Source organism: Manis javanica, chromosome 8 (genome assembly GCF_040802235.1).
Source record: "Manis javanica isolate MJ-LG chromosome 8, MJ_LKY, whole genome shotgun sequence".
Lineage (NCBI taxonomy): Eukaryota > Metazoa > Chordata > Mammalia > Pholidota > Manidae > Manis > Manis javanica.
Genome location: NC_133163.1, coordinates 65755211 through 65778862, shown reverse-complemented (window position 1 = coordinate 65778862; position 23652 = coordinate 65755211). Strand labels below are relative to the sequence as shown.

The window sequence follows — 23652 nt, the reverse complement described above, 5'->3', positions numbered from 1 at the left end:
CTGTAGGGATCACAACTTGAAGGCTAGTGTAGAGAAACTTGTATTTGACATCCATTAGCATTTGGGCTTCCTTAACTTCCAGGATTTACTCTAATATAGTGCCTATAAATCAGCTTTTTTTGCATGGGAGACTTTATCTTCTCAGTTTAGGGATATATAATTCACAGTATAACAAGGAGCAGGCTAGGATAGCATTGCAGTTATCATTGCTGTTACTATTGCTGCCCAACTACTATTGCTATTGCTGTTATGGCTGCTGTTCCACCCGCTGAGGAAACTACATTATAGAGGACAAGCAGTGTGCCCATGATCACACAGCTGGTGAATGACTGAGCCGGGATTTAAATCTAGTCTGTTGAGCCCTAAATCCTATGTTACTTTAGCTAGGCTTGCCTGTAGTTCTTAAATATAGAAAGCACATTCCCTTTTGTTATCTTGGGGGATTTCAGGGCATGTATGTATCATGAAAAAAAGTGTAACACAGAGAGTTCGAATGAACCCTCAGAACTAGTTAGCAGAACTGAGACTCAGGACTCCCAGTTCTCAGCCCTGTGCTCTGCTTCCCTATGGAGCAAGCAATAGTGTTTTACTGACTCTGTATTTATAAAGCAGTCCTGCAAATTAGCATAGTCCCAGAGCTTGAAAATTAAGCTAGGGGAACAAGAGTTCTAGCAATTACTGAGATTGCACCTTCTTGCATACTTGCCATGCCATGTACTTTATGCATCCTTACTTTGATCAACAGCATTGTCTTTATAGTGCTGTTGCTCCCTTGAGCAACATGGGCACTATAGGGTGGAAATATGTGCCTGGTGTGGTGGCTGAATAGTTTACTGTATTTTGTATATTGCTTTGATCTACAGTAATTTATTGAAAACTTAGTATATGGCCACCAGTGTCAGATTTCTTAGGCAAGATATTTGCAAATGAGAGTGTCTTGCCAATGGGTTTCATCCCCAGGCAAGTTCTCCATGGATTCAGTGTGACCAAAGCAAACGTTCTTGGGGTGAAAGAGTTATACCCAACTTTATTTCCAGGTGACAGGTCAGTCACTAAAATCCCATTCACTCAGAGCGGGTCTGCATGCAGCAAGCTGGTCTCTGCCTCTGGGCCCCTCTGTCTGCACAGCTGTCCTGCACAGCCATCCTCCAGGCCCCTCTGCACAGTCGTCCCACACAGCCGTCCTCTGGGCCTCTGCCCTTGGCACTGCCACCACTCCAGCCTCTGCTCTGCTCTCCTGCAGCCTTGCAGCCCTGTCACCGTGTCGTGTGCAGAGCATTGGGCGGAGCTCTTTTTATAGAGTCAACAGCCATGTATTGCCCACAGATGTGCAGTGAGCTAGTCAACCAGGGCCAGGTGAGAATCCTGGCCACAGGAACTCTCATTTTATCCACAGCAGAATCATCAGAAATTCTTTAAGGCACAGTTACCTTTCCATGATCTGTACATAGCTAACATATTATGGGTTATCAGTGAGAGTGCTGCCCCTTTTTTCCATTGATGTCTGAATTCTGGACTGCTGCTGAGGAATTGAGGTAGTGAAGGCAGGTGTCTGAAAAGGTATATTAATGAGGGAGGGTTTCTGTTACAGAAGTAAATAAAAACAATTTGGGGATTATATGTGGTGTCTTGGAGGTTGAGAGTACAGGCTCTGCAGTCAGTCTAATTGCTTGCTTCTAATTCTGACTCTGCCACTGATAGCAGGAAGATCTTGGGCAGCTCTGGATGCCTCTGTTCCTCATCTGAAAAATGTGAATCAGTCCTTGTCTCAGGATTCTTTAAAGATTGAGTTAATAATACCCTAACACTGTCTGTCACATAGTTAGCTATTATAGGAATAAATACAATTTTTTTCTCATATATTTTTCCTTCATTTTTCAAAAAGTAACTTGTATTTGACTAAAATATTTGACTGCCTTACTCTGTATACTTTTATATATGCCTCCTTAGCAATTTAACCTGAGAGTGTATTTTTAAAAGATAGCTTTTAGATACAATAAAATATAGAAGAAATATACCAAATTATAGATTAAAAGAAGAGCCCATTTCTAGGAAGCCCAGATATGAAGGCAACATTTTGAAACTCTGTTTTTTAGAAGAATAGCACTTAAGAGTATGCCCTTCCTACTTTAAATTCAGAGTGACTTATTCTTCCTTTCACCTGCCATACTGAGCACTCTTTAAGGCACATTCAACATCCTCTCATTTTGCTTCCCTGTTCAGCCTCATCTTGCGTACCCCTCCTTACCTTCTTGTAAGTCAAGTGACAAGTGTCATTCTTAGTAGAAAAACTCAAAAGTTCCTGTTCTAGCCACAGCAAGTTTGTAGTGATTCTTCATGTACATTAATTATATACTTGTACTTCTCATGGTGCAACAAGTTTACTCTCCATTATTCACATGTAAATTATTTAGTTCAATGGTTCTTAATTCTGACTGATGTACAGTATGGTGACTATAATTAATAATATGTATTATATGTTTTAAAGTTGCTAAGAGAATAGATCTTAAAAGTTACCACAAAAAATTGTAACTGTGTGGTGATAGATATTGACTAGACTTACTGTGGTGATCATTTCATAATATATACAAATATTGAATCATTGTTGTACATCTGAAACTAATATAATGTTATATGTCTATTATATCTCAATTAAAAAAAAGTTTACCTCTTCTAAGTTCCATTTCTACAGTGAAATGGAATATGGCTAATCTGACTAATTTGGGCTAATAGTACTACTTTACACTTTTTAATACCTAACAGTTTATTAGTATCAATGGAAATATTAACCAATATTTACTGGGAGTCTGGTGTATGCCAGGCATTATGATGGATACTTCAATTCACAGTAGAATGTGAGCTCCCAAAAGACTGAGGTTCTGGTCTGTCTTTTTCACTGATGTATGTCAAACACCTATAACAGTATTCAATAAGTATTTTTGAATGGATGAATATTTGTTGAATGGATGAATGAATAATCTTGAAATTCCATTGAAAGGCAGAATCATTATCCCCATTTCCCAGAGGAAAATGTGAAGCTCTGATAAATGCTTGCCCAAGGACATACACTTAGGTGGGAACAGAGGGTAGAGAGGAATTGAATTTCCAAAGCCTACATACTTTCACTCCTTTCTCTTCTCCTTTGTCCCTTCCCTTTCCTATTGCTTCTACTCTTCCACTTTCCCCCATTTTCCTTTTTCTCCCCATTTTTTCATTCTTCTTCCCTCTCTCTGCCTTTTTCTTTTCCTATTTTCTCTATCCTTTAGTTCCTCTTTCTCCCTCTTTTCCTCTTTTCTTCTCTTTCTCCTTCCCCTTTACCCATCGTCTTTTCCCTTTTAAAGCACTTTTAATATGGCATTTTACTACTTAGACTGTCATAGCAGTATTAGACAAGAACAGTTATTTCTCATTTTACAGATGAAGAATCAGAGAGAGATTAAATGACTTGCTCAGTTTCCCATAGCTAGTTAATGTTGGGGCTTCAGCCTGATTGTCTTCCCACTAGTCTAGTTAGTGCCTGTCCCACAGCATGCAGGTATCAGTGGTTGTGGGTGGTAGATGATGGGTATCTCTCCTCCAAAACACTTATTAGCTTCCACCTGAATGGAGTGAATTCTGAGGTAATTTAGGAGCCACCGTAGGTTTGTAAGGGAGACCATGCGGCAGATGGGAATTGGATTATCCCCTCAAATTCCACCATTTCAGGGAGCTACACAAAAAGCTGTCTCAAGTAAAGAGGGCTCCAAAGCTGCCTCCAGAACCCACAGTGCATGTGAGCCCTACAGCCTCAGAAGCAGCACCTCAGAATGGCACCTCTTTTTTGGGGGTTGGGTGGGTATTTTAAAAATCACTTGAAGCCCCACATGGATAAATGTTGCTGACTCCTTTCTACCTTGGGGCATAATCTCTTTCTTCAGTCTAACTCAACTCATGTAATATATTAGTGGTATTCTACTAATATGCTTGTTAGTTTATCACTAACAATTCAAAACCCCTAAATCACAAATTCTCATAGTGCTGACCAACCATGGAGGGTACTGTCTACAGTTATGCCACACTTCTTGGGCCTTTCAAGATGTTAAACCAAGGGCTAACACACCAACTGAAACAGGTCCTGTAGTAGGTCAATCTTATGTTAGGAAAAAGCTTTGCTTTTGGCCAAATTCCATGCAGGACCTGGGTGTCTTTTTGTTGTTATGTTCTTTTTCCTCCAAGCTTTATTGAGGTATAATTGACAAATAAAATTGTAATATATTTAAAGTATACAATCTAATGATTTACTATATGTATACATGATGAAATGATCCACAATTAGGTTAATTAACACATCTATTACTTCACAGTTACTTGCTCTTTTTTTTGGTGGTAACAGATGATGTGCACTCATAGCAGGTTTTGTGTATACAATAGGCAGGATTTTATTCCTTTTTTATGTCTGAATAATATTCCTCTGTGTGTGTGTGTGTGTGTGTGTATTTTTCCCCACTTTTTTTTATCCATTTATCTGTTGATGGACACTTAGTTATTTCCATATCTTGGCTATTGTAAATAATGCTGCAATGAACATGAGAATTCAGGTATTTCTTTCAGATATTTATTTCATTTCCTTTGGATATGCATCTAGAAGTGGGATTGCTGGATCATATGATAATTTATATGTATTTTTCTAAGGAAACTCCATATTGTTTTCCATAGTGGCAGTGCAGTTTACATTCCACCGACAATGTATAAGGGTTCCCTTTTCTTCACATTCTTGCCAATATTTGTTCTCTTTTGTCTTTTTGATCACAGATATTCTAATAGTTACAAAACATTATCTCATTGTGGTTTTGTTTTTTGTGTTTCCCTAATTAGTGATGTTGAACATCTTTTCATGTATCTATTGGTATTTGTGTATGTTCTTTGGAAAAATGTTTATTCAGGTCCTTTGCCTATTTTTAAATCAGATTTATTTATTTATTTTTTGCTATTGAGTCCTAAGAGTTCCTTATTTATTTTGGTTATTAACCCATTATTGGATATATAGTTTACAAATATTTTCTCCTTTATTGATTGTTTCCTTTGCTGTGCAGAAATGTTTTAGTTTGATATAGTACCACTTGTTTATTTTTGCTTTTATTGCCTGTGCTTTTGGTGTTGTATCCAAAAAATCATTATTTGAGACCAATATCAAGGTCCTTTACCCTTTGTTTTCTGGGAGTTCATGGTTTCAGGTCTTACCCTTAAACATTTAATCAATTTTGAGTTAATTTTTGTGTATAGTGTAAGATAAGGGTCCATTGTCTTTCTTTTGCATATAGATATCCAGTTTTCCTAACACCATTTATTAAAGAGGATGTCTTTCCCCTTTTCGAATTCTTGGTGCCCTTGTTGGAAATTGGTTGACAACATATGCATGAGTTTATTTCTGGGCTCTGTATCTGATTTCATTGACCTGTGTGTCTTTTTTTATGCCAATACCATGCTGTTTTGATTACTATAGCTTTGTAAGATAGTTTGAAATCAGCAAGTGTGATGCCTCCCAATTTGCTCTTCTTGTTCAAGATTGCTTTAGCTATCTGTGGTCTTCTGTGTTTCCATGCAAATATTAGGCTTGTTTTTTCTATTTCTGTAAAATATGCATTGGAATTTTGATAGGGATTGAATTTTGATAGGGATAGGGATCTGTAGATTTCTTTGGGTAGTTTGGACATTTTAACAGTATTAATTATTGTAACCCATGAATATGGGCTATCTTTCCATTTATTTGTGTCTTTAACTTCTTTCATCAATGTTTCATAGTTTTCAGTGTAAAAATCTTTTACCTCCTTGGTTAAATTTACATCTAAATATTTTATTGTTTTTGAGTCTATTGTAAAGAGGATTGTTTTTATAATTTCCTTTTTAGGTAGCTTGTTGTTAGTGTGTAGAAACACAGTTTGATTTTGAAGAGCTTAATCTGTTGGGCTACTGTAACAGAAATACTATAGACTGGGTAGCCTATAAACAACAGACATTTATTTCTCACTGTTGTGGAGTCTGGGAAGTCCAAAATCAAGGGATGACAGATACAGTGTCTGGTGAGAACCCACTTTCTGGCATGGAGATGGTGCCTCTTTGCTTTTTCCTCACATGGTGATGGGGAAAAGGGAGCTTTCAATGGTCCAGGCCACAGTAATCAAACAAAGAGATAAAAGGCATCCAAATTAATTGGTAAGGAAGAAATAAAATTGTCACTATTTGCAGATGACATGATACTGCATATAGAAAACCCTAAAGAGTCCATCAAAAAACTATTAGAACTAATAAAAACTATTAGAATTAATAACTGAATTCAGCAAAGTTACAGGATAGAAATTAATACACAGAAATCTGTTACATTCCTATATACTAAAAACAAACTAGCAGAAAGAGAAATCAGGAAAACAATTCCATTTACAATTGCATCAAAAAAGAATAAAATACATAAGAATAAACTTAACCAAGCAGGTAAAAGACCTATACTCTGAAAACTATAAGATGACAGAAATTAAAGAAGACACAAATAAATGGAAATCCATCCTATGCTCATGGATAAGAAGAATTAATATTATCAAAATGCCCATTCTTCCCAAAGCAAATTACAGATTCAATGAAACCCCTTTCAAAATATCATTAGTATTTTTCAATGAATTAGAGCAAATAATCCTAAAATTGTTACAGAACCACAAAAGACCCTAAATAGCCAAAACAATCCTGAAAAAGAAGAACAAAGCTGGGGGTATCATGCTTCTTGACTTCAAGCTCTACTACAAAGCTACAGTAATTCAGTGTCGTACTGGCATAAGAACAGACCCATAGATCAATGGAGCAGAATAGAAAGCTCAGAAATGAACCCACCCATATATATGGTCAATTAATATATGATAAAGGAAATGTGAATATATAATGGGTAAAAGACAGGCTCTTCAATAACTGGTGTTGGAAAAACTAGACAGCTACATGCAAGAGAAAGAAGCTGGATTACTGTCTAATTCCATATGCAAAAGTAAACTTGAAATGGATTAAGAACTAAATGCAAGACCTGAAACCATTAAACTCTTAGAAGAAAACATAGGCAAAAATCTCTCAACCATAAGCATGAGCAATTTTTTTCCTGGACACATCTCCTTGGGCAAGGGAAACAAAATAAAAAATGAACAAGTGGGACTACATCAAACTAAAAAGCTTCTGTACAGCAGGGGACACCATCAGCAGAACAAAAAGGAAACCTACAGTATGGGAGAATATATTCATAAATGATTTATCTGGTAAGAGGTTAACATTCAAAATATGTAAAGAACTCAAATGCCTCAACACCAAGAAACCAAAACAAAATACAAATAACCTGATTAAAAATAGGTGGAGAACCTGAGCAGATATTTTTCTAAAGAAGAAATACATATGGCGAACAGCACATGAAAAGTTGCTCCACATCATTAATTGTCAGGGAAACACAAATCAAAACCACTATGAGACATTATCTCACATCATTTAGAATGGCTACTATACAAAAGATAAGAAGTAACAAGTATTGGTGAACATGTGGAGAAAAAGGAACCCTCCTACACTGTTGGTGAGAATGTCAATTGGTGCAGCCACTGTGAAAGGCAATATGGAGGTTCCTCAAAAAACTAAAAATAGAAATACCATATGATCCAGCAATTCCACTTTTAGGAATTTACCAGAAGAAAACAATCCCTGATTTGAAAAGCTATATATACACCCCTATATTTGTTGCTACATTATTTACAATAGCCAAATTATGGAAGCAACATAAGTGTCCATCAATAGATGAGTGGATAAAGAAGAGGTGATACATATACCCAATGGAGTGATATTCAGCCATAAAAAATAAAGTAATCCTGCCATTTGCAACAACATGGATGGACCTAGAGGGTATTATGTTCAGTGGAATAAGTCAGGTGGAGAAAGACAAATACCATATGATTTCACTTATCTGTGGAATCTTAAAACAAAACAAAATCAACAAAGTAGCAGTAGACTCATAGGAAAGTGACTGGTGGTTACCATGGGAGGAGAATTAGAGTGGGTGGTTGGGGAGGGTGAGGGGGATAAAAGGGCACAAAAACGCTCAATCATAATATAAGTTGGTCATGGAGATGGGAGTACAGCATGAAGAATATAGCCAATGGTTCTGTAGTATCTTCCTATGTTGACAGAGTGACTACACTAGTGGGGTGAGGATTTAACTGTTGAACCACTGTGTTGTATACTTAAAAGCAATGGAAGATTGTAAATCAATGATACTTCAATTAAAAAAAGATTGTATATCAACAAAACTTCAATTAAAAAAAAGAAAAACAAATTATTTGCTTAAAATATTTTAAACAAGAACAAAGAAAGTCAAATGATGCATTGCCTAGAGTAAGAGGGAAAGATTGGTTTTATGTGTGAAAATTCATTCTCATCTATGTTTTTAAGTCTAGATGTATGTGTGTGTGTGTTTATATGCACATATATTTTTGTTTGGTTTGGGAGTTTTTGATTGCATATATTTAGCTGGCCAGGGGAAGTAGAATGGGAGGAAGGATTAAGTCTCTGAGTTGGATAAGCTCAGGTAAAGAAACATTTGCTAGGCAATAAACCTAACAGGAGTTTGCTATACAACCTATTCTGCTCTGGAAGACATAGTCTTTGCCCTAAAGAAACTTGGCCTGTGTGACAGACATGCATATAGTTAATGGAATATATGGCAGGCCACTGTAAAGACTCAGCCAGAGGTAAAACAAATTGATGCTTGTAATGGGTTGTAGGGTTTCAGTTCCCTCATTTGTTTCATAGCACCCTAGCAAATGAAGATTACTTTGCCAATGGTGTGTAACTCTGTACTTTATATAGAGCTCATTTTTAAGAGTGTATTTATTAAATTGGATTATTCACTAAAAATTTTGTACTGTAAACAAATCTTTTATTAGAGCCAATTGTGACTTTGTTATAGTGAACACTTTAATAGAATGTATTATATTTATGCTAGGAGAATATTATAAATGAGAATTAGTTTATTAATCATTTTTCTTAGGTAAGGGGAGGACTCTACTTTAAAGACTGCATGAGCTGAAAATGCTATGTTATAGTTACAAAACTCAGCTGTAAATAACTTGAACAGGTATCATGACCACTACTCCCTCTATCTCTGATGACACATAAGAGGTGTTTGCAAAGACTTGTATCATTTTTGGTCATATAGTCTCAGTAGCCAATTACTTTTTGTTATTTTAGGTAGCGAAGGGGGAAAATTTACCCATATAAGCCTTATAAAATCTTCTAATATGTCATATTGTGGAGTGATAAGGAGAAAATTGCTAGGAAATTTGTCTTTGCCTGGAATGGAAACAATGTACTTAAAAAAAAAACAAATTAAGAAATAAGGATTACTGAGGAATTACTTATGCCTGGGAATGTCATCAAGTTTATGGGGAAATCAAAAGTAGCACAAGACATGGCTAGTACTGTAAAGAGCTGTCTACTTGAGTAGACAGGATTAAGACTTATGAAAAAATTAAACACTAACACAGGAAAGCCCCAGAAATACCAGTGCAGTTTAAACAGCTCATAACCCCTGGTTCATATTTTAGTCCCGAATGCATTCGTTGCCCTATGTAAAACAGCACAACTGTCCTTCTACCAGTGTATCAAAGCTGCTTGGTTTCATGTCATAGGTTTGTGTTTGGAGTGACTCAAGTGAAGCAGCAAACCATTACTAACTCTATAAAGTCAGGCAAGAGAAAATATTAAATCCAGGATGACAGGGAAATCTCTGACTGGAGCCAGTTTCTGTGGACAGACTCACCCCAAGGTGTGCTTCAGGCTCCAAATCTAGGTGTTCATCCAGGATCTAATCCACACTTCTGGGACTTTTTGAGGCCTTTTGACCTTTGCTGATGGGAATTTTGCCTGGGAAAGGAGTGGGGCGCAGGCTGATTGGGGTGTGAGGCCACTGTCATAAATCCAGGAATGTCCAGAAGCAAGATGAAAAATGTCTTGATTCTTTATTGTGAGGAGGGGTTGCCAGTCTGGCCCCCTGACCCTGGGTTTGAGGGGTCTCATCCTTGAGGCTAATGAGCCACTCCAGAATCGAAGCTTTTTTCTTCCCTCCTTCCGAGGAAGCTGCATGCTAATGGTGCCACCTATTACATCACACAATCTGTCTCATGGCTTTGTGGATCAGTTGGGTCTGTTTACTGTGACTGAAATCCCAAAACATACTGGCTGAAGCAGAAAAAGGACCTTTTTGGCTTTTTTATTTTATTTTATTATTTATTTATTTATTTACTTATTTATTTATTTATTTTGAGAGGGCATCTCTCATATTTATTGATCAAATGGTTGTTAACAACAATAAAATTCTGTATAGGGGAGTCAATGCTCAATGTACAATCATTAATCCACCCCAGCCTAAATCTCATCAGTCTCCAATCTTCTGAAGCATAACGAACAAGTTCTTACATGGTGAACAAATTCTTACATAGTGAATAAGTTCTTACATGGTGAACAGTACAAGGGCAGTCATCACAAAAACTTTCGGTTTTTGATCACGCATTATGAACTATAAACAATCAGATCAAATATGAATATTTTCTATTGCTAGGCAATAAACCTAACAGGAGTTTGCTATACAACCTATTTTTATACTTGATTTATATGTGAATCCCACATTTCTCCCTTTATTATTATTATTATTATTTTTAATAAAATGCTAAAGTGGTAGGTAGATGCAAGATAAAGGTAGAAAACATAGTTTAGTGTTGTAAGAGAGCAAATGTAGATGATCAGGTGTGTGCCTGTAGACTATGTTTTAATCCAAGCTAGACAAGGGCAATAAAACATCCACGGATGCAGAAGATTTCTCTCAAAACGGGGGGGGCGGGGTGAGGTTCTAAGCCTCACCTCTGTTGATCCCCAATTTCTCACCTGATGGCTCCCCCTGTGACTGTGCCTGTCTTAGGTTGTTCCTCCCTTGAGGAATCTTACCCGTCTCTGGCTAACCTGTCATCTTCCGGGGCCATACAGGGAAATGTAAAGTTGGTAAGTGAGAGAGAAGCCATATTGTTTGAAAAGGTTAGCTTTTTATGTCTTTGCAGATTTATGCCCTGTGGCTTCTATGCCCAGCATTTGTCTTGAGGTATCTTTACCACTTGGAGGAATTATGATACTCGGTGAATTCGATATGAGGCACGAATTCTATTTAAGGGTTGTAATTAGGAAGGAAGAGAAAAGCTATCGAGGTAGCAGGCGGAAGAAAACATGGGAAGATTGATTATTTCTTTGACCTATCTTCTTGTAGAGTAACTTAAGCATATATAGGTTTTAAACTACTAATTAAATTGTGCACACACATTAACATAATAGGAATACAGTTACATAACCAAAGCAGATCTATAATTACCAGCCATCTCCAGTGAAGCCAAGAAAACCAGTTAGGCACCCTAGGCATTTGTGAAAATTTGTCTATGATATAATGGATATTGTCCAACTGTGCTTGAACAGTTTGAGAGAAATCAGACAAATTAAAACAACCCATTCCTGGGAACTGTTCATATCCCATATGTTCTTTTAATAGTAGATAGTCTGTAGTTGTAATAAGATCTTGGAGCACTACAACGTGCACTTTTCCTAATTCTTGGTTGAGTTCCAACAGTATAGATCCAGTCAAACTTGTTGTTTTACTGTATGCACAGGCCAGCTTGGATATCTCCTTCTTCATTCCAATGGCAAGTCCAGGAACTGGTGAGATGAATGCAGCTGCAACTGCAGCATCGCCTGGATCTTTGTTGAGGTTTTTGATGATCATCTTCTGGTATGACTCTTCCAGAGAGTGCTGATGTTGGAAGTTCTTCTTCATATCATATCTTAGTTCATTTTTCTGGGTAGCCAAATTAGGCTTTGATCCTCAATATAAACACAAACAGACCCTTTGCCCACACTTTGATATGCCCTTTATACCATTGTGTAGAACTCATTGGAGGTCACCACACAGGAACTGCTTTTTTTTTTAAGAGATAGGAATATTATCAGAAAAGTGTACCTCCATAGCCAATCATCTGACACCCTTTAAGTGATCAAAATTAAGGATATTTAAAGCATGCATTAATCGTTGATTTACAGTTAGTTTTATCCTATCAGGGAATAACCCCCTTCTCTTTCATTCTTTTTTTTGGTTGTTGTTATATTTAATCTACACTTACATGAAGAATATTATGTTTACTAGGCTCTCCCCTATACCAGGTCCCCCCTATAAACACCTTTACAGTCACTGTCCATCAGCATAGCAAAATGTTGTAGAATCACTACTTGTCTTCTCTGTGTTGTACAGCCCTCCCCTTTATCCCCCCATGCACGCTAATCTTAATACACCCTTCTTCTTCTTCCCACCCCCCTTATCCCTTCCTACCCACCCATCCTCCCCAGTCCCTTTCCCTTTGGTACCTGTTAGTCCATTCTTGGGTTCTGTGATTCCGCTGCTGTTTTGTTTCTTCAGTTTTTCCTTTGTTCTTATACTCCACAGATGAGTGAAATCATTTGGTATTTCTCTTGCTCCACTTGGCTTATTTCACTGGGCATAATACCCTCCAGCTCCATCCATGTTGCTTCAAATGGTAGGATTTGCCCTCTTCTTATGGCTGAGTAGTATTCCATTGTGTATATGTACCACATCTTCTTTATCCATTCATCTACCAATGGACATTTAGGTTGCTTCCAATTCTTGGCTATTGTAAATAGTGCTGTGATAAACATAGGGGTGCATCTGTCTTTCTCAAACTTGATTGCTGCGTTCTTAGGGTAAATTCCTAGGAGTGGAATTCCTGGGTAAAATGGTAAGTCTGTTTTTGATGAACCTCCATACTGCTTTCCACAATGGTTGAATTAATTTACATTCCCACCAGCAGTGTAGGAGGGTTCCCCTTTCTCTATGGCCTTGCCAACATTTGTTGTTGTTTGTCTTTTGGATGGCAGCTATCCTTACTGGTGTGAGGTGATACCTCATTGTAGTTTTAATTTGCATTTCTGTGATAATTAGTGATGTGGAGCATCTTTTCATGTGTCTGTTGCCCATCTATATTTCTTTTTTGGAGAACTGTCTGTTCAGTTCCACTGCCCATTTTTTAATTGGATTATTTGATTTTTTTTGTTGAGGCGTGTGACCTCTTTATATATTTTGGACGTCAAGCCTTTCTTGGATCTGTCATTTACAAACATATTCTCCCATACCGTAGGGTTCCTTTTTGTTCTATTGATGGTGTCTTTTGCTGTACAGAAGCTTTTCAGCTTAATAAAGTCCCACTTGCTCATTTTTGCTGTTGTTTTCCTTGCCCGGGGAGATATGTTCAAGAAGAGGTCACTCATGTTTATGTCTAAGAGGTTTTTGCCTATGTTTTTTTCCAAGAGTTTAATGGTTTCATAACTTTCATTCAGGTCTTTGATCCATTTTGAATTTACTTTTGTATATGGGGTTAGACAATGGTCCAGTTTCATTCTCCTACATGTAGCTGTCCAGTTTTGCCAGCACCATTGGTTGAAGAGACTGTCATTTCGCCATTGTATGTCCATGGCTCCTTTATCAAATATTAATTGACCATATATGTTTGGGTTAATGTCTGGAGTCTCTAGTCTGTTCCACTGGTCTGTGGCTCTGTTCTTGTGCCAGCACCAAATTGTCTTGGTTACTATGGCTTTATAGTAGAGCTTGAAGTTGGGGAGTGAGATCCCCCTTACCTTATTCTTCTTTCCCAGGATTGCTTTGGCTATTCGGGGTCTTTGGTGTTTCCATGTGAATTTTTAAATTATTTGTTCCAGTACATTGAAGAATGTTGCTGGTAGTTTCATAAGGATTGCATCAAGTCTATATATTGCTTTGGGCAGGATGGCCATTTTGACGATATTGATTCTTCCTAGCCACGAGCATGGGATGAGTTTCCATTTGTTAGTGTCCCCTTTAATTTCTCTTAACAGTGACTTGTAGATTTCAGGGTATAGGTCATTCACTTCTTTGGTTAGGTTTATCCCTAGGTATTTTATTCTTTTTGATGCAATTGTGAATGCAATTGCTTTCCTGATTTATCTTTTTGCTAGTTCATTGTTAGTGTATAGGAAAGCTACAGATTTCTGTGTGTTAGTTTTGTATCCTGCAACTTTGCTGTATTTCGATATCAGTTCTAGTAGTTTTAGAGTGGAGTCTTTAGGGTTTTTTATGTACAATATCATGTCATCTGCAAATAGTGAGAGTTTAACTTCTTCTTTACCAATCTGGATTCCTTGTATTTCTTTGTTTTGTCTGATTGCCATGGCTAGGACCTCCAGTACTATGTTAAATAGCAGTGGGGAGAGTGGGCATCTTTCTCTAGTTCCTGATCTCAGAGGAAAAGCTTTCAGCTTCTCACTGTTCAGTATAATGTTGGCTGTGGGTTTATCATATATGGCCTTTATTATGTTGAGGTACTTGCCCTCTATTCCCATTTTGCTGAGAGTTTTTATCATGAATGGATGTTGAATTTTGTCAAATGCTTTTTCAGCATTTATGGAGATGATCATGTGGTTTTTGTCTTTCTTTTTGTTGATGTGGTGGATGATGTTGATGGATTTTCAAATGTTGTACCATCCTTGCATTCCTGGGATGAATCCCACTTGGTCATGGTGTATGATCCTTTTGATATACTTTTGAATTCTGTTTGCTAATATTTTATTGAGTATTTTTGCATCTACATTCATCAGGGATATTGGTCTGTAATTTTCTTTTTTGGTGGGGTCTTTGCCTGATTTTGGTATTAGGGTGATGTTGGCTTCATAGAATGAGTTTGGGAGTATTCCCTCCTCTTCTATTTTTTGGAAAACTTTAAGGAGAATGGTATTATGTCTTCTCTGTGTGTCTGATAAAATTCCGAGATAAATCCGTCCGGCCCGGGGAATTTGTTCTTGGGTAGTTTTTTGATTACCGTTTCAATTTCGTTGCTCATAATTGGTTTGTTTAACTTTTGTGTTTCTTCCTTGGTCACTCTTGGAAGGTTGTATTTTTCTAGGACGTTGTCCATTTCTTCTAGGTTTTCCAGCTTGTTGGCATATAGGTTTTCATAGTAGTCTTTAATAATTCTTTGTATTTCTGTGGAGTCTGTCGTGATTTTTCTGTTCTCATTTCTGATTCTGTTGATTTGTGTTGATTCTCTTTTTCTCTTAGTAAGTTTGGCTAGAGGCTTATCTATGTTGTTTATTTTCTCGAAGAACCAGCTCTTGCTTTCATTGATTTTTGCTATTGGTTTATTCTTCTCAATTTTGTTTATTTCTTCTCTGATCTTTATTATGTCCCTCCTTCTGCTGACTATCGGCCTCATTTGTTCTTCTTTTTCCAATTTCGATAATAGTGATGTTAGACTATTTATTTGGGATTGTTCTTCCTTCTTCAAGTGTGCCTGTCTCGCTATATACTTTCCTCTTAGGACTGTTTTCACTGTGTCCCACAGAAGTTGGGACTTTGTGTTGTTGTCATTTGTTTCTATATATTCCTTGACCTCTATTTTAATTTGTTTGTTGATACATTGATTATTTAGGAGCGTGTTGTTAAGCCTCCATGTGTTTGTGACCTTTTTGTTTTCTTTGTAGAATTTATTTCTACTTTTATACCTTTGTGGTCTGAAAAATTGGTTGGTAGAATTTCAATATTTTGGATTTTGCTGAGGCTCTTTTTGTGGGCTAGTATGTGGTCTATTCTGGAGAATGTTTCATGTGCACTTGAGAAGAATGTATATCCTGTTGCTTTTGGATGTAGAGTTCTATACATGTCTATTAGGTCCATCTGCTCTACTGTGTTGTTCAGTGCTTACGTGTCCTTACTTATTTTCTGCTCAGTGGATCTATCCTTTGGGGTGAGTGGTGTGTTGAAGTCTCCTAAAATGAATGCATTGCAGTCTATTTCCCCCTTTAGTTCTGTTAGTATTTGTTTCACATATGCTGGTGCTCCTGTGTTGGATGCATATGTATTTAGAATGGATATATCCTCTTGTTGGACTGAGCCCTTTATCATTATGTAGTGTCCTTCTTTATCTCTTGTTACCGTCTTTGTTTTGAAGTCTATTTTGTCTGATATTAGTACTGCAACCCCTGCTTTCTTCTCACTGTTGTTTGCCTGAAATATGTTTTTCCATCCCTTGACTTTTAGTCTGTGCATGTCTTTGGGTTTGAGGTGAGTTTCTTGTAAGCAGCATATGGATGGGTCTTGCTTTTTTATCCATTCTATTTCTCTGTGTCTTTTGATTGGTGCATTAAGTCCATTTACATTTAGGGTGACTATTGAGAGATATGTACTTATTTCCATTGCAGTCTTTAGATTCGTGGTTAACAAAGGTTCAAGGTTAGCTTCTTTAGTATCTTACTGCCTAACTTAGCTCACTTATTGAGCTGTTATATACACTGTCTGGAATTCTTTTCTTCTCTCCCTTCTTATTCCTCCTCTTGCATTGTTCATATGTTGGGTGTTTTGTTCTGTGCTCTTTTTAGGAGTGCTCCCATCTAGAGCAGTCCCTGTAAGATACCCTGTAGAGGTGGTTTGTGGGAAGCAAATTCCCTCAGCTTTTGCTTGTCTGGGAATTGTTTAATCCTTCCTTCATATTTAAATGATAGTCGTGCTAGATACAGTATCCTTGGTTCAAGGCCCTTCTGTTTCATTGCATTAGATGTATCATACCATTCTCTTCTGGCCTGTAGGGTTTCTGTAGAGAAGTCTGATGATAGCCTGATGGGTTTTCCTTTATAGGTGACCTTTTTCTCTCTAGCTGCCTTTAAAACTCTTTCCTTGTCCTTGATCTTTGCTATTTTAATTATTATGTGTCTTGGTGTTGTCCTCCTTGGATCCTTTCTGTTGGGGGTTTTGTGTATTTTCGTGGTCTGTTCGATTATTTCCTCCCCCAGTTTGGGGAAGTTTTCAGCAATTACTTCTTCAAAGACACTTTCTATCCCTTTTCCTCTCTCTTCTTCTTCTGGTATCCCTATAATACGGGTATTGTTCCTTTTGGATTGGTCACATAGTTCTCTTAATATTGTTTCATTCCTGGAGATCCTTTTATCTCTCTCTCTCTGTCAGCCTCTTTTCATTCCTGTTCTCTGGGTTCTATTCCTTCAATGGCCTCTTGCATCTTATCCATTCTGCTTATAAATCCTTCCAGAGTTTGGTTCACTTCTGTAATCTCCTTCCTGGCATCTGTGATCTCCCTCCGGACTTCATCCCATTGCTCTTGCATTTTTCTCTCCATCTCTGTCAGCATGTTTATGATTTTTATTTTGAATATTTTGTCAGGACTGGTTAGGTCTTTCTCTTTCTCTAGTGTCTCTGTGATCTTTGGTTTGCCTGTAATTTTGTCTTTTCATGGTGATAGGAGTAGTTTGCTGAGCTGGGACTAGTGACGGCTGGAAGAACTTCCCTTCTTGTTGGTTTGTGCCCTTCCTTTCCTGGGAGAATAGCGACCTCTAGTGGCTTGTGCTGGGTAGCTGTGCACAGACAGGGCTTCTGCTTCCTGCCCGGCTGCTATGGAGTTCATCTCCGCTGTTGCCGTGAGCGTGGCCTGGCTTGGGCTTCTGCTCCAAAGTGGTGGAGTTGCATTGGAGGGGGAGCGGCCAGGAGGCTATTTATCTCTGTAAGGGGCCTCTGTGCTCCCTTCAGCCCAGGGGATTAGAGTGCCCAGAGATCCCCAGATTCCCTACCTCTGGACTAAGTGTCCTGCCCTGCCCCTTTAAGACTTCCAAAAAGCACCCGCCGAAACAAAATAGCCACCAAAAAAAAAAGAAAAAAAAATGGCTGCTCGTTTTTCTTTTTTCTCCTGCGTGAGCCTCGGGCACCCGCTCACCGGTCGTGCTGCCCTGTTTCCCTAGTATTTGGGTCCCTATCCCTTTAAGACTTCCAAACAGTGCTCGCCAAAACAAAACAACACAACAACAACAACAACAACAAATGGCCGCTCGCTTTTCTTTTGTTCTCCGGAGCCAGCCTCCGATACCCGCTCGCCGGTCGTGCTACCCTGTTTCCCTAGTATTTGGGTCCCTCTCCCTTTAAGACTTCCAAAAAGCACTCACCACAACAAAGCAACGTCAAAAAAAAGATGGCCGCTCGCTTTTGTGTTCCAGCGCCAGCCTCCGGTACCCGCTCACTGTTCTTGCTGCCCTGTTTCCCTAGTATCCAGGGCCCCGTGTTTGCTCTGTGTCTGCGCTCTGGTCCAGATGGCTGGGGCTGGGTGTTCAGCAGTCCTGGGCTCATTCTCCCTCCCGCTCTGACTCCTCTCCTCCCATGGGGAGTGGGCCGGGGTTTGTATCTTACCCCCTTTGCGAGGCGCTGGGTTCTCGCAGGTGTTGATGTGGTCTGGATGTTGTTCTGTGTCCTCTGGTCTCTATTTTCGGAAGAGTTGTCTTTGTTATATTTTCATAGATATATGTGGTTTTGGGAGGAGATTTCTTCTGCTCTACTCATGTCGCCATCTTGGCTCCACCCCCTTTTTGGCTTTTATAACCAACAGAGCCAGAGTAGAGGTGTTTTCTGGCTCAAGCAGTGTCATCAGAACTGAGTTTCTTATTTCTTAGCTCAATTCTGGTCCCCACCCAACTTTTTGGCTTAATTCTTAGACAGGTTCGTCATGAATGTGAAATGGATGAGCAGCTTCAAATTTGACATCCTTTTACTTTCAAAAGCAGGGGCCAACATGATTTTCATTAAAATGTCTCATGGAATCTCGTTTGCTTTAATGGGATCCCATGCCCACTTCTGAACCAATTTCTCTAGGTCAGGGGAATGAAACAAACTAATTGGCTTAAGACTGAGTCACATGCTCCATTCCTTTGATTGTATTCCCACCCAAAACATGACCTTGGGTTAGTAAAGATGGCTACTTTAAAGTAGGGGAGTTTCTCTGGTCTGGCCTTGATGCTGTTCTTTAAGAAGAGCTATTTGTTTATTCTGCCCATGTCCCTGGCTCTGGGAGACCTCCTCACCATTCATTATATTTTCTGGCTACATCTGGAGTGGGTGATGAGGGGTAAGCTCTTCTTTGTTTGAATTGAGATAACTATAAATCCTAAAAGGAAGCCATAGTTTGGGGCTCCTCTGAAGCAGTGACTCTTGTAACAGGGCATAGATTTTATGGGAATTTTGGAAGTTATGCCTGTGAAATTGTTACAAAGATATTGGCTCCTGTGAGGAGTAATGCTTTTAAGGTTAGATGATCTTGAATTTGCCTGATATGTTCTATGTCATTGTTCTTGAGCTCTCACCTAGGGGCCAGGTAGAATAGCCCCTGGTGCTGTGTGGATTGCTACAAGACTCCTGTAGAAGACTAATGCCTGGTGCTCTCCTGCTGCAAACTCTTAGCAGACCTGTGCCAAATGTTGGCTGTGATAGTCTTGTGTGTTTTAATGTTCAGTTGAGCTTACCCACTGGTGGTGTTGCAGACATATATGTAAAAATTAAGCCTGAAATAAGGCTTCAATTCCTGATCTCATGATATGGCAGAATCTGGATAATTGCATTACACCTGTTTCCTCTTCCTCCTAGGCACAAAGCTAGCTTCATTTCCCAGCCTGTCTTGCAGTAAGTGTGGTCATTTGACTGAGTTCTAACCAGTGGAAGTAGAGAAGAATACTTCCATACCTGGCCCATAAAATCCTTCTCTGTGCCATCTCTAATTGCTCAGTGAATGCCAAGGACTCTTAGGCTCTAGAGGAAGGTGAAACCTCAAGGTAGTTGGAGTCACTGAGTGGCCACATATAAGGTCACCTGCAATCAGGAACATCCATTTAGACTTCAAGCAAACAAGAAATACACAATCACTTTATTTAGCCAAGTAATTTTGAGGCTTACCTGTGAAATCAGCTAGTACTTCCACAATTAACAGTTGTTAATTAACAGCTAACATGCCTCAGATCCAGACGTTTTCACATGGTACACTAAGGGATGCAGGCATGCCACATTTCCAGCAATGGTTTTAAGGTTTTTTAAAACCCCTATAAATACAAGATGTATGTTTAAATGAACTGATGATTTGGAAATATACTCATTTGTTCCTAGAATGGTTAAACTTTGGGATACAACTCTTAATTGTAAGTAGGAAAAAATGGCTAGGAGGAAACATTTGTATATGTGTTCCTCTATCTATAATAACACTATCAAATGTCCACCTTGCCAGTTCAGGATAGCAGAGAGAGATTGGAAGTAGACTGAGCTGTATTAGAGATCAGAGAAGTTTCAATTTTTTCCTCTTCTACAGCCTCCAGTCTCAATTAGGGGATCAGGGGTTTCTAGTCCATTATTGTTTACAGTGCTGTTTCCCATGCTGTGGATGGACAGCCAATGGAACATTAGTCCATGAAAAAAGGATTATGTATTTAAATAAATTAAGAAAATATTGCATACTGTATGTTCCCCATGGGAGAGTTTCAATGCATATTAGCAGGTTAAAGGTTCTAAGAGGATCTGTAATAAAGGAACCTATTTTTAACATTTTCAGTTTATAATAAATATTAATACATAATATTATAGTTTTATTATATAGTTTAGAATCATGTTCTATTATTTAATTTATATTTATTTTATATTTTATTAAATAGTTATAATTTTATTTATACATGGATAATTTATATACAATAAACTACCCCCAAAATCTCAGTGTCTTAATAAAGTAAAAGGTTATTTCTTACTCATTGCAGATCCATGTGTGTCATTGGGTATTTGGGAGAGGATGGCTCTATCCCATGTGGTCACTCAGGAACTCAGGCTCCACCCACAGTGTGGGACTGTTATCCTTCTAGGGTTTCAGAATTCTCCACTAGATTCTTTGCATCCAGCTAGCAGGGGAGGGGAGTATAGAGAAGGCACATGTGCTTCTAACCACTTGTAGAGGGATTGCTCTCCACATCCACTTGCATTCCATTGGTGAGCACCAGTCCCAAGGTCAACTTGAAGATAAAGACACTGGGAATGTATCTAGGAGGAAGAGAAAAACATGGATATTGGTGAGCAATCCCACTCACTGTCACAGTTTGCCTTGCTGACCCCCATATATCTCTTTGTTCCCTTTCACCCTACAGTGAACATATTCACATCCTAAAGGAGCTACCTAAAGTTGTATCTAGTCTCTACATTTAGCTGAAAATCCAGGATATTTTGGTGATACAGGGTTGTCTTCATCAGAGGCAAAATAGGAGACACATGGTGGTCCCTGACACACAGCAATTCTGAAATCCTTCTAGTCACTCATGTCTGAAGCTTCTAGCTTCAATTCACTGATATGGCCCTGATTCTGCTCTACAGGAGGAGTTCACTTATTCATTGTTGTTCATTATCCTGGCTCTGTCCTCTGAGAGGATCCCCTGTCCTGACCAGGGAAGAGAGGATTACCTTCCCTGACCTTATTCTGAAGTGAGTGGTGAGAAGTAAGTCCTCCTTGGTAGCTGTGCAGACTTTGCAGGCAATTTCCTAACCATCTTATTCCAGGATCCAGGATCTGGCTGGCCCTTCTGGGTGAGAGCTAATGAGCCTCCATCCACTGATGTGAGTGGGCATATTAATAAGGTTTGAGATTTCTATGTTGTTTTCCAAATGCTTTTATACACATTGTTGCATGCAACCCTCAAAACAACCCCATGTGGTGGGCATGTGGGGACAGTGGGAAGGGCCACTGAGAAGTTCAAAGTGAATTACTGTAGGCCCATTCATAAGACAAGAAAACATGTCATGACTTGCTTCTGCTTTATGGGTGCCCTTTTTTTTTTTTTTTCCCAATCTGGGCCATTTTGTGGACTCATTATTCAGTCATATCAGGTTTTTAAAAGTTTGACCTGGCCTCAGATTTGCTGAGCCATCCATCCTTTCTCACCAAATGAATGACTTGTGACAAGGGGACTCACAATATTCATCTCATTATGAGAATCTGTATCCAAGCCTGGAACACCTGATCCTACCCTGCTCTTTCCTCTTTGTAGACCCATGGGATTTCCACTCTGGAAAGGTTTATAATATTGTTCTAGACCCATGACTTTCACTCTATCTTCCCAGAGGAGAAGTTCTTTAGAGGTGGCTTCAGCTGTCAGCTCAGAGCAGATGAGGTGGGGGTTGGGGTGCAGAAAGGTTCATCAGTCTTGGCTCTGGGCTTCTTATCCCCCCTTATCAACCAGGACAGCCCAACTGTGGTCTGTAACATTAGAGGAAAGGGTTCCACTACTAAGAAAAAAACCTTAAAACCCATGGTTATAAGTTAAATCCATCATCTCTGAGGATGAAAAACTTGAGGCCCGGAGAGGTTTATTGATTCCTCCTCACTCGTGGAACTGTCATTAACACTTGGGTTTCCTGAATCTCAGAAGGGTGCTTGTTGTATTGGAGTGGCTGCCTGTTACTTCCCTTGTTGGGGCATGTGGTGTAAGAAAAAGGGTGGGAGAACAGGCTCTGCCATGACAGGGAGTATGGATGACTTGGGCTGGTGCTTCATCTCTTGCTCTTGGTCTCACAATTCCTCACTAGGTGAAGCAGGAACAGTCTTGTCTTCGCATGCAGGACAGGGCTGCTCTGTGCATGGCTGATGGTACACCCTGCTAGAATCTGGGCACCTCCCAGGCATTTCATCAGCTCCTATTTACTGACGCACTGCCTGAATTCCTTATGCTATTTCATCCCCCTTCCGCTCATACCATTGGCTGACAGTGCCATTTAAAATCTCAAGTAGGAGGGGGACAACATAATTGTCTCATTAGATTTTGGACTTTTAGAATGTTGTTTTTCCCCAGAGTTGTGAAGATGAAATAGATGGAGGTCAGCTTGATTCTCTCTTTATCCATGGTCTGAGATTATTCAGAATGCAAGAGATGACTGCTCTGTCCAAGTCTCCTCCCCGCCCCACTTTTCACCATGTATTTGTTACTTCTCAGGACTGGATAGGAGTGATAGCATTAGATTTGCCTTTCTTTTACCAACTGGAGAAATACCTCATTGGGTCACACAGTTCCAGCTTTTGTGGGTGAGGGTAGCGAATAATTTCCTTCTGTATGTCTTATTGCCCTGAAGAGAGGAAAACAGAGCCCCAGTGTTTGAAATGCCAACAATTTAAGAAGTTTCTAGCTGTTCTGCTACTTGTTCAAACTACCAGCTTTGGTCCCAGAAACGATTTTCTTGCATTTTTGATTGTCTGTGGGAGGGGTTCTGTGCAAGCCAAAAGATGGGACCCTAGATGTTGAGGGTCGTGTGGGTATGGTCCTAGATTCTAAAGCTCCTTCCATGTGCCTATCTGATGTGCAAGTCAGAGCTGGGACTCTGTGCATGAGAAGGCTCTGTGGGCTGTTGTCCATCAGGGGCAGACTTCATTGGTGGGAGTTTGCCCATATTTTGAGAATTAAAGCCTATTTATTTTAGAATTAGAGTCACTTTCTTAGCTGTTTATGTTCCATTTTTAATACTTTTTCTGTTCTCCTCTTTGTTCTTTTGTTCTTTTACAAACAAATAAAAATTCTTTTAAATAACTTTTAAAAAGGTATTGTAATGCTGTCCAGAGAGGGAAAAGTGTTCAGATTGTCTAACAGAGAAACACTGTGCATTTGAGTTTTTATTGCTTAGTATCCACCCACCCTTTTCTAAATATGTAATAACAAAGTATGAGATTCTTTTTTCTGAAG

General features: G+C 38.9%; 1 protein-coding gene across 3 annotated transcripts in view; it reads left to right on the top strand.

The window, feature by feature from the left end:
- Positions 1-23652, top strand: part of AKAP6 (A-kinase anchoring protein 6) — a 627130-nt gene that overhangs the window by 103532 nt on the left and 499946 nt on the right. The window lies entirely within an intron of this gene.